The following is a 13,748-nucleotide window of genomic DNA, read 5'->3' as shown; positions in this document are numbered from 1 at the left end:
AAAAAACACATTATCTCTCAGAAAGGTTGGAATAAAAAAAAAAAAATGAGCACACTTGTGAGTTTCCAGGCAACTGGGAACATGAGCTCAGCACAGACTAGAGCCAGAGATAATCAGATTCCTTTTTAGTCATGTTGGCCTGAAACCTTACAACAAGGCCCGGGCACAAATACTTCTTTATTTCAAACAGTGTTTGTGTGCCTGTTCCGTGCCAAGCGCCGTTCTAGTGAATAGCGGCAAATAAAGCAGAAGGGGGCTCGGCTCTCATGCTTACATTCCCGGGGAGGGGCCGATGAATGCGAGGAACATATACAGTTGACCCCTGAACAACGCAGGGGTTGGGGGCTCTGAGAGTCCAGGCGTAACCTGACTGCCCTCAAGCTTGGCTGCTAACAGCTGCCTGCTGACCACAAGCCTTGCCGAGAACGTAAGCAGTCGATCCACACCCACTGTGTATGTTATGTGGATTGCATACTGTATCCTCACGAGAAAGTAAGCCAGAGAAGAGGAAATGTTACTGGGAAAATCACACGGAAGAGAAAACGTATTTGCTATTCAGTAAGTGGAAGTGGAGCCTCATTAAGGTCTTCATCCTCGGGGGCTTCACATGGCTAGGATGAAGAGGAGGAGGGGGAGGGCTTGGTGGTGCTGTCTCAGGGGTGGCAGAGGTGGGGGCAGGAGAGGCAGGCGCGCTAGAGATGGGGGTGGGCATGGAGAGAGAGGATTCTCCAGCTTGGATGAGGACGTAGGGTCTCAGGAGCAGGGGCCCCACCCTCTCCCTCCCGGCTGTGCCTCTGAGGCCACGGAAGAAGTGGATGCTTGTCGCCCCAAGAGGGGCTGTACCCCTCGAACCTTGAAGAAGACCCCCAGGCCCCATGCCTGTCTTGGACTTGGACTAGGAGGGCACCAGCAAGTCTCAGGATGGGCAGGGAATTCCCGCCGCTCCTTTTCTTGAGCGATAACTCGGGCTTCCTGATTGCTGTTTGTCAAGAAGCAGAGCTTTGCATGGATTTGAGCCGGCCACAATCCCAGATTCCCAAGGGGCAGCCAATATAAGGCAGTGCAGGGTTGGAGTCCGGACTCTGGACCGAGTACATGTCCCGGTGCTGACCCTTGGCTACATGACCCTGTGTAGTGACTTCACTGTTCCCTGACTCCTTCTCATGTGTGGAATCAGCCCGGGATTGCCATGGTTGGAAGTCGCAAGTGGGAGTTGCTCACATAGAGCCTGGCATGAAATCGGCTGTTGGAACCCAGGTGCGACTGTCATTAGTTTGCAGTGGTAACCTGCATGGCAGAGAACAGAGGTGATTTCTGACATGGTGCCATCTGGGCTCACTGGATAGGACACGATGCAGGTGTGATGTGCAGAGATGTTATCTCAACAGGTGTCTGCGGAGCACAGGGGGACCCTGCGGGGGGCCCAGGGTGCTAAGCAGTTGACCCCAGCCTGGGAGGCAGGGGCTGCATTTCAGAAAGGCCTGGTTCCCTTTCCCTTTCATACCTGAGGCAGCTGCTGCTTGCTCCCATGGGCAGGCGGGGGACAGGCTCTTCCCACCCCCAGCCGGGGCAGGCAAGGCCACACGAAGCTGTTTTTATCTGACTTGATGGCACGAGGCTACAGTCTACTCACTTTCTCTGAGCATCCTGGCTGCCGGGCCAGTGGCTGCGATTTACTCTGCTCGCCTCATTGTAACTCCTCAAGGACCCGGGAGGCCCCTTATGTTCTCAGAATGACTCTGCCTCGTGGCCCCAAAGTCCGACAGTGGACTTGAGTCTTGGACAGCTCCGGCTTCCTGTGCAGAGCCTTTCCCTGCCTCCCCCTGTCGCGCCCGCCTCGCCAGCAAGGAAGACGCGGCAACCGGAGTTCTTCTGACAGCGCTTTAATGGGGATTGCTTAACTGGTTACATGCGGAAGACGCCGAGGAGCTCTCGGAGCGGGCTTATATAGGCACTAAGTTCATTAGGCAGAATCTGATTGGCTCACACAAGAGCCCTCATTAGCATACTTGATGAGAGACAGGAAAAAGCCCCTACACCTGCGCGGTTCACCCTGTTTATCAGTCTTGTAGTATGGGTGTGACCAGGAAGCCGGCGCCATCTTGCAATGGCGTTAACACCGCGCCCCACATCCCCCACCTCTGTCTGTCCTTCCCTCGTTCACACTGCTGGGACGCAGGGGAGGCGGCCTCTGTCTGTGGAACCTGCAGCCGTGCGGGGGACACTTGACCCAAGGAAGGCCTAGCGGGCCTCACAGGGGTCCCCAGGGTCTGTCCCAGCTTTGGGAGGTCATAAGTAGGAGGGCACTGCAGAGAGTTTTGAGTCCGTTTCCTGTCCTTTGTCTTTTGTTTTGTTTAAAATTGAACCGAGGAGTGCTTGTTCCATCTTCTTTAACCATCAGATGAGGCTTAGGTGCCCCTGACCATCCAGTGCCTTCCCCAAATTAACTGTGGTCATTTTATTTATTTTCGTCCAGAACTTTATCTTCCTGTGTATCTATATCTGCACACATATGCGGGGCTGCAGACCAGACAGGGCTCTGCTTTGTGTGGGCTGAGCTTTGAAACAAGTGGCATTATCCAACCATATGTCTTAGAGGCTTTTTGTGCCCGTGTGAACAGAGATGTTTGTAAAATCTTCTCTGTAGTATTCTGCAGTGGGCTATTCCACAGTGTCCATTTTGTTTTTGTTTTTTCCGTTTCCCGATTGATGAATACTAAGGCTGATTCCCTTCCTTCCTGCCCGTGACGTGTCCCGTAAGCTCCATCTGGTTTGGGGGAGGGAAGTGGATTTACATCACGGGCCCAGTTGGTACTCCGCCATAGCGCTGGGTTGAGGCAGGAATGAGGATGCCGATCCGTAAACAGTGTCTGTTTTGGGTGCTGTATTCGTCTCCTTGGGATGCAGTCACAGATCACCACCAACCGGGTGGCTTGAAACAGTAAGAATTTATCTTCTCACAGTTCTGGAGGCCAGGAGTCCCCAGCCAGGGCTCTAACGCCTTCCTAAAGTCCTTCCTTGCCTCCTCCAGCTTCTGTTGGCACCAGGCGCTCCCTAGCCTGTGGCCACTTGCACTCATCTCTGCCCCTGTCGTCACATGTGTGTCTCTGTGTCCTCTCCTATGAGCAGTGGTCCCCAACCTTTTTGGCAGCAGGGACCAGTTTCATGGAAGACAATATTTCCACGGACCGGGGGATGGGGTGGGGATGCGGAGCCCAGGCGGAGATGCTAGCAATGGGGAGCGGCTGTCAACACAGATGAAGCTTTGCTCTCTCACCTCTTGCTGTGCAGCCCAGTCCCTAAGTTTCACGGAAGATGATTTTTCCATGGAGTATGGGCAGGGGGTGGCAGTGAGCTCGGGGGGTGGTACGTGGCCTGTCTCCCCGTAGGCTGTGGCCCTAGGGATTGGGGACTCCTGCTTATAAGGACAGCAGCCACTGCTTTTAGGGTCCATTCTAATCCAGCATGACCTCCTTTAAACTAATTATACTTGCAAAAACTTTATGTCCAAATAAGGACACATTCTGAGGTTCTGGGTAGACATGAATTTTGGGGGGACACTAGGCCACTGTAGATGCAGGAAGCAGAGTGTCTACACATATGCCACGGACCTGCCAACCTAGATGGGGGGGAGGGAGCCGGGTCACTACACCCCCCACATGTGCAGTGAGGACTGAGGGTGGGGATGACAACTCTAACGGGCTGTGACATCTTCAGTCCTTAACTCAGCTACAGGACAGTCACATTCAGTGGTGTCGACTAGACCCTGCTTATCAGGACAAGAAAGAGCGTCTACCATCTTTGAAAGACATTTTTGTGGAACCCTGACTTCCCAAGCCTATCCAGAAGGGCTGTGCTCCCCACAACTCTCCCCACCCCCGGAGTTTGTCAGCATAATTACCACTGGGAACCACACACAACATTTAGTACCTGGCGTCCAGGAGAAACCCAAGGCAGTCATGTGTATACCAGAACGAGCTGGTGTTCTTGCAAACAGTCACAACCCCAAGGCAGTTATGTGTACACCAGAACGAGCTGGTGTTCTTGCAAACAGTCACAACCTTGGTCATGGTCATAGACACATGGCGTCACCTGATTGACCCACTCCCTCACAGCCGAAAGGACCAATTTCAAATTGTCAAGGAGAATGTGTGTCCAGTGGGTACACTTTACCAGTGGCCACAAATAACCATCCTTGTTGGCCAAGATGGAAGCCACGTGCTTTGTAAATGCCATTGTACTCACTTGTTGCAGAGTGGGTGCCTCACTTGTGGGGTTCCCAGCACCTCGAATAAACTACCCAAAGTTAGGGGTTAGCTGCCGATGAAACTGTTTAATAAACCTATCTCCGCAGTGGCCCCGTAGCTGGATTTAGATGCTACGCTGTTTCTTAACTTACATAAAAAACAAAACAAAACAAACAAACAACAAAAAAAACCAACGTAAAAGGATTACTCTTGGAGAGTGAACTGGGGTCAGCTAAGTGGAACAGAAGGGAAAAAGCCCATTAAGATGTTTGGTTCAGCTGACCTGCATCTATTTGGGGAAACCTTTGCTGATGTATAATTTCTGAAGGTAAAAGGGAAAAACAGACCCAGCTGAGCAAGTTCAGGAAAGAGACCGATGGTTGTCAGTCAGAGGAACAAAATGGTGGAATTCTGGGCGCTTCAATGGCAGGGACGCAACCTGACAAATTTTTAAAAGCTCTGTCAATAGCGTTAATATTTATGACCCGGCTCACAGTGGCGCGGCACGTCCGTCAGAGACTTCTGCTCTGGATTGTTCTGATTTGTTGGGCGAACCCTGAATGGCAAAACTGGGAGTGATTATGTGCAGGATTTTAGGTGGCTGCTTTACATCCCCTTACAGGTAGTGAAATAATCAGGGAGCTGTATTCGCAGACACTAATTTAAGAAGAAAACCTCACTGTTGACAGGTGAACTAGATTATTTATCGCAGTTGGGAGCTGTGGAGATGCAAACTGTCTGTGAGCACTTTGACTTCAAGTTGCCCCCCTCCAAGTGGCAAACTAGGGTCTCTGCCAACAAGTCACTTTGCCATGCTCTGTGCTGTGGTCAGAAAGGGGTAGCCTCTTCACAGCTGCGGAAGTGTGGACATGTGTGTGCTTCAGAAAAGTTAGGCTGCCTTAGTTCAAATCTGACCTCACTCAAAGCTATGCGACCTTCAACACGGTCTACCTGAGTTATCCTACCTGCAAAAAGGGCAATACAGTTCCTACTGGAATGGCCCTATTGAGTTAGCGTGAGGACGACATGAAGCAGTACATGCACAGTGATCGTTACATGACAAGTAACGATCATACATGTTGAAGGTTTTTTAAAAAAATTTTTGCTTAAAGGGGAAATCCTTAAGAAGAGTGGTGAAATCCAACATATTTAATAACAGGGGTGGCATGGCCACCGACCCACCGGAATAGATGCAGCTTGTAAACAATTATTAGAGCCCGCCCCTCCCCAGGACACACCGGCTGTGTGTCAGCCTACCCTGAGAAAAACAGCCAGGAAATGTTCCTAAACACTTTTTTTTTTTTTGGCATAGTGTATGGCAGAGCCTAGCAAACCTTTTTCTGCATGGCTTTAATTTTGCCAATGGTCAAGATGGCGTTTTTGATGGGTTTTAACTTCTTTTCCCAGGGAAGGGAATCATGGGTGACAGTCCCCGGTTTGCCCACTAGATGGCGCTGACAGACCAGGTTGTGGCCACACCTGCCCTGCGTCCTCCCCTACCCCCAGGAGGCTCCCTGAACACCTGCCCCTCGCCCCTCCCTCTCTCCAATTAACTCCCTGATTCCTCACGACCTTTGACTTCTAGGGATTATGGTTTCCCCAGGTGTGAGTCAAGGAAGGCTCCTCCTGCAGTCCCGCCCCCTGCTGAGCACAACACCTGACACCTGGCACCTGACAGCCTGGAAAGGGGTCCATGCCCTCAGCCAAAATCCTAAAAGGCTTTATTGTTTTTATTTAAAATGTTGCATGCTCATTGTAACATTTTTAAATAACATAGGGAAAAATCAAAATCTCGGTAACCCCTCTATGACCGTCAGTAACATTAGAGAATCATCATTCCACATGGCTAGTCGAAGTCCCCATGTGCGGAGAGGTGGCTGGCTGGACACACATTTTACTGTGAGAACATACTCCGCATGCGGGCTTTTAAAAATGTCAAGTCCCTCCTTTTCACTTATATTTAAGAGAAGATGAAGAATCGAAGGTGAAACGTCTAAATTTCAAAAAACAATCGCTACAAGAAATAATGTTTTTAAAAAACACTTTGCCATGATTAGGGGGAAAAGTTAATGGTAAAAACAAATCAATGATTGGAGCCATTACTTCATTTCTATGATTACTATTGCTGCCAACATTACAGCTGTTTTAGGTGCCACAATTTCACTTTGATATAGAACCTGAGCTTCCAACATGGCGGCCACTAGCTCCATGTGGCTATTTAAATAAAAATAATTAATATTAAATTTGAAATTTAGTTTTTCAGCTGCACTAGCCACTTTTCAAGTGCCGCAGTAGCCACATGGCATTAATGGCTACTGTATTCTTTCTCTTTTTTTGTGTGTGGCTACTGTATTCAACAGCACAGATGAAAATATTTCACACCTAGTGAGTAAAGTTCCATTGGACAGTGCTGGTACTGACCCCCTTCCCTGACAGGTGAATAAATAGCACACTTCTTCCCACTTTACACTGCTTCGACATTTACTAGCTATGTGTATATATCTGTGTTGCGCCCACTAGAAGTCAAATTTTATTACGTTTATATTTGTTAGTAGAATCTGATGCCTCCACTTTAATATTAATTCATTACTTGAGTTCTATATTAAACGTTCCCACTTGCTTCTTACACTGCTGTTCCGGAAAAGACTGGTCTCTCTTGTCACCGATGGGCCCTTTTTGTTAAGAGCTTTCCACCTTTTTATTCCTTTAGTTCCATTTTAATGAAATCTTGAGAGGGAAAATGAGATAAGCCAAGTTTTCAGCCCACGATGTTGAACTGTAAGTCCCCAAATGCTCGGTGGCCTGTGCACTGCTGTCGGGATTCAAGGGGCCCTTTGGCAGCTGTTCCCCTCCATGCCCTGAGGGGGTCTGTGTGCCGGCACCGGGCTGGAGATGGCGTCGGACGAGGGAGGCTCGGTTCTCGCCTTCAGGGGTGTCAGCAAAGGGTTTCTGCCTAGGAACAGAATTCTACTTTTTTGTGGATTTTTTTAATGAAGGAGGAAGGATTCTCTCCCACGATTAAAGACCAAGCTTAGACAGTGACATCTTTGGGTGTGGTAATCGTGCCTTTATTTATTGAGACTCAGCCAGAGAAGCTGCAGGACTGTTTTCTGAGACAGAAGAGGAGCCAGAGCATGTAGACCTTGGAGCAGACCTTCCCATCTTTCCCATTTTCCCCAGAACCACCTTGGACTCTGGGAAATGTCCACCTTTGGCAGGTGACGGTTATAAGGTTGCACACTCTCTACTGAGGAGGGGATCTTGCAGATGGAAGGGTGAGAGCAAGTGGCGATGAAATTGAGAAAGGCGTTTTCCACAGCTTGTTGAGAATTGGATATTTTTCCTTGCAAGAAGTGGTCCAAAGCCTGGAAGAAGTGATGGTTGTGCAAGGACTGGTGAATATGGTGGATGACAGAGAGTTTCCAAGTCCAGCTTTTGTAGTTTAAGTAGCATTGTTTGTGCAACATGTAGTTGAGTGTTGTTTTGCAAGAGGATTGACCAATCTTGGCTGCTTAATCACAAGCATCCTCATCATTTCATCCAGTTGGTTGCAGTAGACATCTGCTGTAATCGATTGACTAGGTTTCATGAAGCCATAGTGGATAATACCAGCACTGGACCACCAAACATACACCATTAGCTTTTTTTGTTTGATGAATATTCTGTTTTGGCACTTCATCTTTATCCAGCCATTGTGCTGAATGCTTGCAATTGTCAAAAAGAATCCATTTTTCATCACATGTAACAATATGATATAGAAATTATTTGCCTTATGTCATGACAGCAGAGAAAGGCAAGCTTTAAGATGATTTCTCTGACACTCGTTTAATTCATGCAGAACCCATCTGTCCAGCTTCTTTACTTTGCCAATTTGTTTCAAATGGTCCAATAGTCTTGGAATAGTAATGTCAAACCTTGCTTCTAATTCACACGTAGGTTGAGATAGATTCGCTTCCACTACAGCTTTCAGCTCATCATTATGTACCTTGGTCTCAGGTTGCCCATGGGACTCATTTTCAAGAATAAAATCATCATAATGGAACTTCTCAATTCATTAACATACTATATGTTCATTAGCCACCTCCTTCCCAAACACTTCATTGGCATTTTGAGCTGTCTGTGCTACATTGGTTTCATGATGGAACTTACATTCAAAAATAACATGAATTTTTGGCTTATCCATGGTTTTACAAATATTGCTCTAAAAAAAGCTTGAAAGATAATCACAAGCCAACACGTGTGTTTGAAAGGATGAGGATGTACCTTCACAATAAACATGAAACTGGAAGTGTCAAAGTGAAATGTCAGGTATCAACTGTCAAAATTAGCACTTAAGGAAATCAGACATTTCATGTTTAATAACCTAATAAGTCACACCATAGGTGAAAGCCTGTATCCCATATTATTCTATGGAAGGCAGGATAATGGCCCTCCAAAGATGCCCACATCCTAATTCCCAGAACCTATGAATATGTTTCCTTACGTGGCAAAGGGGGCTTTGCAGATGTCAGCACATTAAGGATCTGAGATGAGAGATCATCCTGAAAGAACAGCAATAAGTAAATGTGCATGTTCTTAAAACCTAGATTAAAAATACCATATTACCAATACGAGACTCATTTTTTCTTCTTTTTGAGTATTTTCAGCATGCACATGTACAGTTGCCTGTCGGTATACGTGATTTCAGAACATGGGCCCCAGGCAGTCAGTTATTTCAGTTGCGTGTAACAGTCCGGGGACAGCTGGGCCTCAGGCACAGCTGCATCCAGGGACCCAGATATGGTTTTATCCATTTCTGGACTCTACTTTTCTCAGAAATGCAGACAGTCTGTCTTCACACGCTGACCCCGCTGTCCTTGCAGCCTAGAATTTCAGTTATCTGACGGTGCAGTCTGCCTTCCACCTCCCTAGTTCTGCATTCGTGGATTCAACCAACTGTGGATGGAAAATATGGGACAAAAAAACCAATACAACAACAAAAAATAGTACAAATTTAAAAATTCAATATAACAACTATTTACATGGTATTTACATTGTATTAAATATTATAAATAATGTAGAGATGATTTAAACTGTACAGGTGGCTGTGCATAGGTTATGTGCAAATATGTCATTTTCTGCAAGAGACTTGAGCATCTCTCAAGTCCAATCCCCTGCAGACACCCAGCGGCGACTGTAGCGCTTTGAAAATACCTTCAACTCTAGTCCCAGATTTAAGTCTCATCGGCTTGGCCCAAGTCATTTGTTTTAACCCGGAACAAGCACTGTGTCCAGGGAGGTAGAAGAGGTTGCTTGGGTGGCCCAGGTCCAGCGCCCCATCCATGGAGCTGTGAGGTGGGTTCATCCCCCAGCTCCCCATGTACCACGTTCATTACAGTCTGGAAAAATGAGCTGTTCCTCTAAGGGATGCTAATGAAAGTGCCCACATCACAAGGGGGGAAAATGGGCAAAGAGACATTCACCATAAGCCTCACTTCTCTGCATTTCAGACTTTACCTCGCCTATCCATGCCACCCTCTGCACCCAACCAGCGGTCAGCTTGTCATGGCAAGGAGGCCACATGTGATCAAAATGAGCAAAGTGGAGGGTGGTAGAGGTGATGTCAGAGGACTAGCGGGTATAGGGTGTGGGCACCTTCTATGCAAGGCCAACAAGTGGGGGATTATGCAGACATCTTTGTGGTGCTGTGAGTATGAAGCAATATAGTAAGTGTTGAATATCTAGCAATGTCCTTGTCTTTCCAGAATAGGATAGAAATCAATGCCGGGGCCCTGGGAAAACAGAACCCAGGTTTGAATTGATCACCCTGTGGGTCAAATGGTTCCATGACTCAGAGACTGTAAACTGGAGGCATGGCTTATGCAGGGGGGGAGATTACCTAATACTGAGTAACCATGATCTCCAGGACTGTGAGGGCACCGTGATCACAAGGGGAGGGGCTCCGTGTTAGTGGAAATAGGGTGACCCTGAGGTTGCTGAACTGTGTCGGGGACTGTGCATGTGACTTGCTGTCCGAGGTTAATGGTCCTATAAATAAAGTGAGTCAGAGACCACTGTGCACCGTGCTTGCTGCGCACACTGCAGACTATCACACACAGCTGCAATGAGCCCTCTGGTGTCCTCTGTAGCTCTTGGGGCCACAAAAATCCACAGCTCATTTAGGATACATCCTTAGAATAGGGCAGAGTGCAGAGGCTCTTCGTCGCTCGACCAGAACACAGACCAGAATGGATTTCCACTGTCTTTGCCTGACCCGCGTGGATTCTCTCTTCCTCTTGTCGCAACACCTCGATATTCTTTAGGGGAAACACCCTTCCCCGGCACACAGGCGTGAGGTTTGGTGCTGACGCCAGCCTGTTTCAGCCAATCAGCGTATTGCATCTCCCTGACCCCTGTGAGTGGCTCATGAGTAGCCACTGGAGTAAGACGCTGGTTCCGTGACCGTCAGTCCTCGGTCTTTCGCTGGCAGTTTTGGCGGAGCTTCCAGCTGCGGTCTTGCCACCATGCAGGGAGAGGCTGCCTAGGAGTGAAATCCTCAGAAAGGACGCAGAGGCGGGGATGAGGAGAGCAGGCTCCTGGTGGGTTCCGTGAGTCCCTGCGCCCAGTCACACAGAAGTCGCAATTGTGACTTTCGCTGCAGGAGTCATGGGTGACCGGGTTTTGGTTAAGCCCATACGTGTGCACTTCTTTCTCTTGCAGCTTTCACCGAAGAGTCCTGGCTTGTAACGTTTTCGGCAGATTGGGAAAAGGGTATTTCATTTTGTTAGCAGCTTTTATGAGACATAACTTACACGTAGTTCAGTTAACCCTTGTTAAGTGTGTAGTTGGAGGAGTTTTAGCGAGTGCACGTAGCTGTGTAACCACCACTGCAATACAGATGCAGAACGTTTCCATCGCCTGCAAAGCTCCCACGTGTCATTTGCTTTTGGTAAGAAATCTCCATCCTCAATCCCAGCCCCAGTCGAACATTGTCTTTCTGGCACTACCGTTTCGCCTTTTCTAGAACTTTATATCAATGAAGTCATATGTAATTTCTGGTTTTTTGATTTATGTTTGAGAAGTAACCTGGAAGCCTGGCTGCTGTGTGGGAAGTGGACTGAGGGTTACGAGACTGGAGGTTATTGCAAAGGTCCAGGCAAGGCGTGGGGGTGGCTTACGCTGGGAAGGAGGTGGGGGGTTGTTAGGAAGTGGAAGGACAAGTGCTTCCTAGGATTACAACCCTAACCCTAACCCTCTTGATGGGGAGCCCCTGAGCTAGCTTCTTGTGCCGCCCTGTGAAAAAATAACTTGAGGATTCTGGAGGGTATCATGAATTAGAAATAAAGTATTGATAATTTGCTATATTCATTGTCATCTGAGATCCCCTCTGAAGTTGCCTTTAGCAATAGGAAATGATTGGCCCCAAGGAAGTTTCCTAAGAATAAAATATTTGATATCAGCTACATTTGAAAATGTCACTTCACAGGACAGACTGTGTCAGCTGTTGTGACACAGTGTTTATCACAGTGGAGATAAACTGTGCTTGTTCTGATAACAAGCAGTGTGTTGGAACAGCTGCCAAGCATTTATCAGGTTCATCTTCAGCACTAATGAAGGCTAATGATTCTCAGGGAGTCTGCAGCCCTGGCTCTGCCCGACCCACCCACACGCCGAGGTCTCGGGAAACCAGCTTCCCTCTCAGACACTGCTGTGTGTGTTAAGGGGCTCTTTGGGAAGCTGCTCGTTTGTGGCATGATAAGTGGGAGGTAATTGTGCCTGTTCCCGCTCTACTGAGGAGGGAAGGTAGAAAACATGCAAGTGGTTCCCTCCTTGAAAGTGAATTTCAGCTCTGTGCTCACTGGGAACACAGCACAAAGCTTTCTATAATCTTTCAGACGTACTCCCTCATTCAGTTGTCTAGACTGAAAGGAGCTATGGGAGACACACATAGCACTGGCCGGGGAGACAGATTTTATTTTTTGGCTTATTCCTGGTTTGTCGTGTGATGTTAAGCACATTACTTAACTTCTCTGTCTTCACCTCCTCCCATTCTGCTAAAATTAAAAATGGTAACCGTTTAACAAACCTCTTCGAATACGTTAGCTGTTCTTTGATCATAGATTTAGAACACCTAGGAGGAGGAGGGAGAATTAACACCGTGAATAGTATTGTAGGGTATGACGGGAAATTCTGAGTACAGATCCTCTCAACCTTCTAGAACAAGCACTGTGCACAAGTTGTCGGTTTATGGTCGGTCAGCTTGGACTCCACCCTTCTCTCCCTGCTCTGTGGTCTTGCAGCGGGGCCCTGCAAACATTTCTCCTTCCTCAGCCGGTGCAGTACTGGGCTTCTCCAGTAGAGTCTGCTGGAGGGACGGTGCAAGGTGTAGCAGGGGAAGGGGCTTTTCCCCCTGATTTCAGTGTGTGTGTGTGTGTGTGTGTGTGTGTGTGTGTGTGTGTGTGCCTGTGGCATAGCTTCCAGCAGCGTGCAAAGACCCTGTGCTGCTCATTGTCCAGTGAGCTCAAACCAAGCCAGGGGCCTTTGACCCCAGATCCCAGACTCTGCTCACCAGCCGGGCACCAGCACTGGCCCAGGACACCCCCCACACTTCTCCACCCCTCAGGGGCCTGCAGCCGCACCCTCTCCCGAGCTCCCAGTTTCAGCCCAGGGGGAAGGTGCTCCCCTTAGCCCTGGAGGTAGTATCTGCTTCTTCCATTTGCTATTCCTGTATTCTTTAAAGTTCTTTTTTTAAAAAAATCTCATTTAGTAGTTACTTGTCTTTTATTAGTTAATAATTAGTGATTCTTATCTTTAAAATTTCCTGATAAAGTTACTGGTGTGGTTTCTGTCTCCCGACTGGACTCGGATACATCACCACATACGGTTATGTGTTAACATACGTGTTAACATAGCTCTAAAGTGATAGTAATTTTCCCATCACCAAATTTTTTGCTCTTTCTGTTTAAATAAGCTTCCCCAGGACACTTTTGGGCTACTTTTTAGGGAATGAAAGAATAATTTTCCTTAAGCTGATTAAAGTATTAAATGTATCTAAGAGCAGTAACACACCACTTCTTTTTAAAACTCTTGATAAATTAAGCTGGTGGTTCTTTGGTGGTTTCAGTCTCACTAGAGGAGCGAGTTCAAAGTGCATATTCTTACATGTCGAGTTGCTCTGATTTGACTGATCATGAAATGGCCTTTCTGTATACATTTTCCACACGCAGTTCTTACAGCAACCCTGTTAGGTACCTTGACCTCATTTGACTACTTGGCAGCTCAGAGAAGTATCTTGTAGGCAGACCAGGGGTTGTGTGTTTGTGGGTGTGAGGGATGGAAACCAAGCCAGGGGCTTTTGACCCCAGATCCTATTTCTTTCCCGCCAAGCACCACTTTTCTAGCATATTTTGAAACCTCTTCGTGTTTCTTCCATACAAATGATGAGGAAATTGAGTCAGGCAAACAGTTTCAATTTTTTCAAAAATATTTTTTTTCTCATTGTAGAAAATCTGTTAAACATAG

The 13,748-nt window shown here is 47.5% G+C and overlaps 2 protein-coding genes across 3 annotated transcripts in view; one reads left to right on the top strand and one right to left on the bottom strand.

Moving 5' to 3' along the window:
- The window catches only part of UBC (ubiquitin C), a 423,461-nt gene extending 413,856 nt beyond the window's left edge, over positions 1-9,605 (bottom strand). Inside the window, exon 1 of the mRNA XM_075996441.1 lies at positions 9,601-9,605. The gene's annotated coding sequence lies outside the window, so the exon portion shown is untranslated. The remainder of the gene's footprint in view (positions 1-9,600) is intronic.
- Positions 1-13,748, top strand: part of TMEM132B (transmembrane protein 132B) — a 309,468-nt gene that overhangs the window by 238,291 nt on the left and 57,429 nt on the right. The gene's annotated exons all lie outside the window — the stretch shown is intronic.

The sequence above is a fragment of the Microcebus murinus genome, chromosome 22, assembly GCF_040939455.1.
Source record: "Microcebus murinus isolate Inina chromosome 22, M.murinus_Inina_mat1.0, whole genome shotgun sequence".
In the NCBI taxonomy this organism is placed as follows: domain Eukaryota; kingdom Metazoa; phylum Chordata; class Mammalia; order Primates; family Cheirogaleidae; genus Microcebus; species Microcebus murinus.
This window is presented reverse-complemented; position numbering and strand designations above follow the sequence as displayed.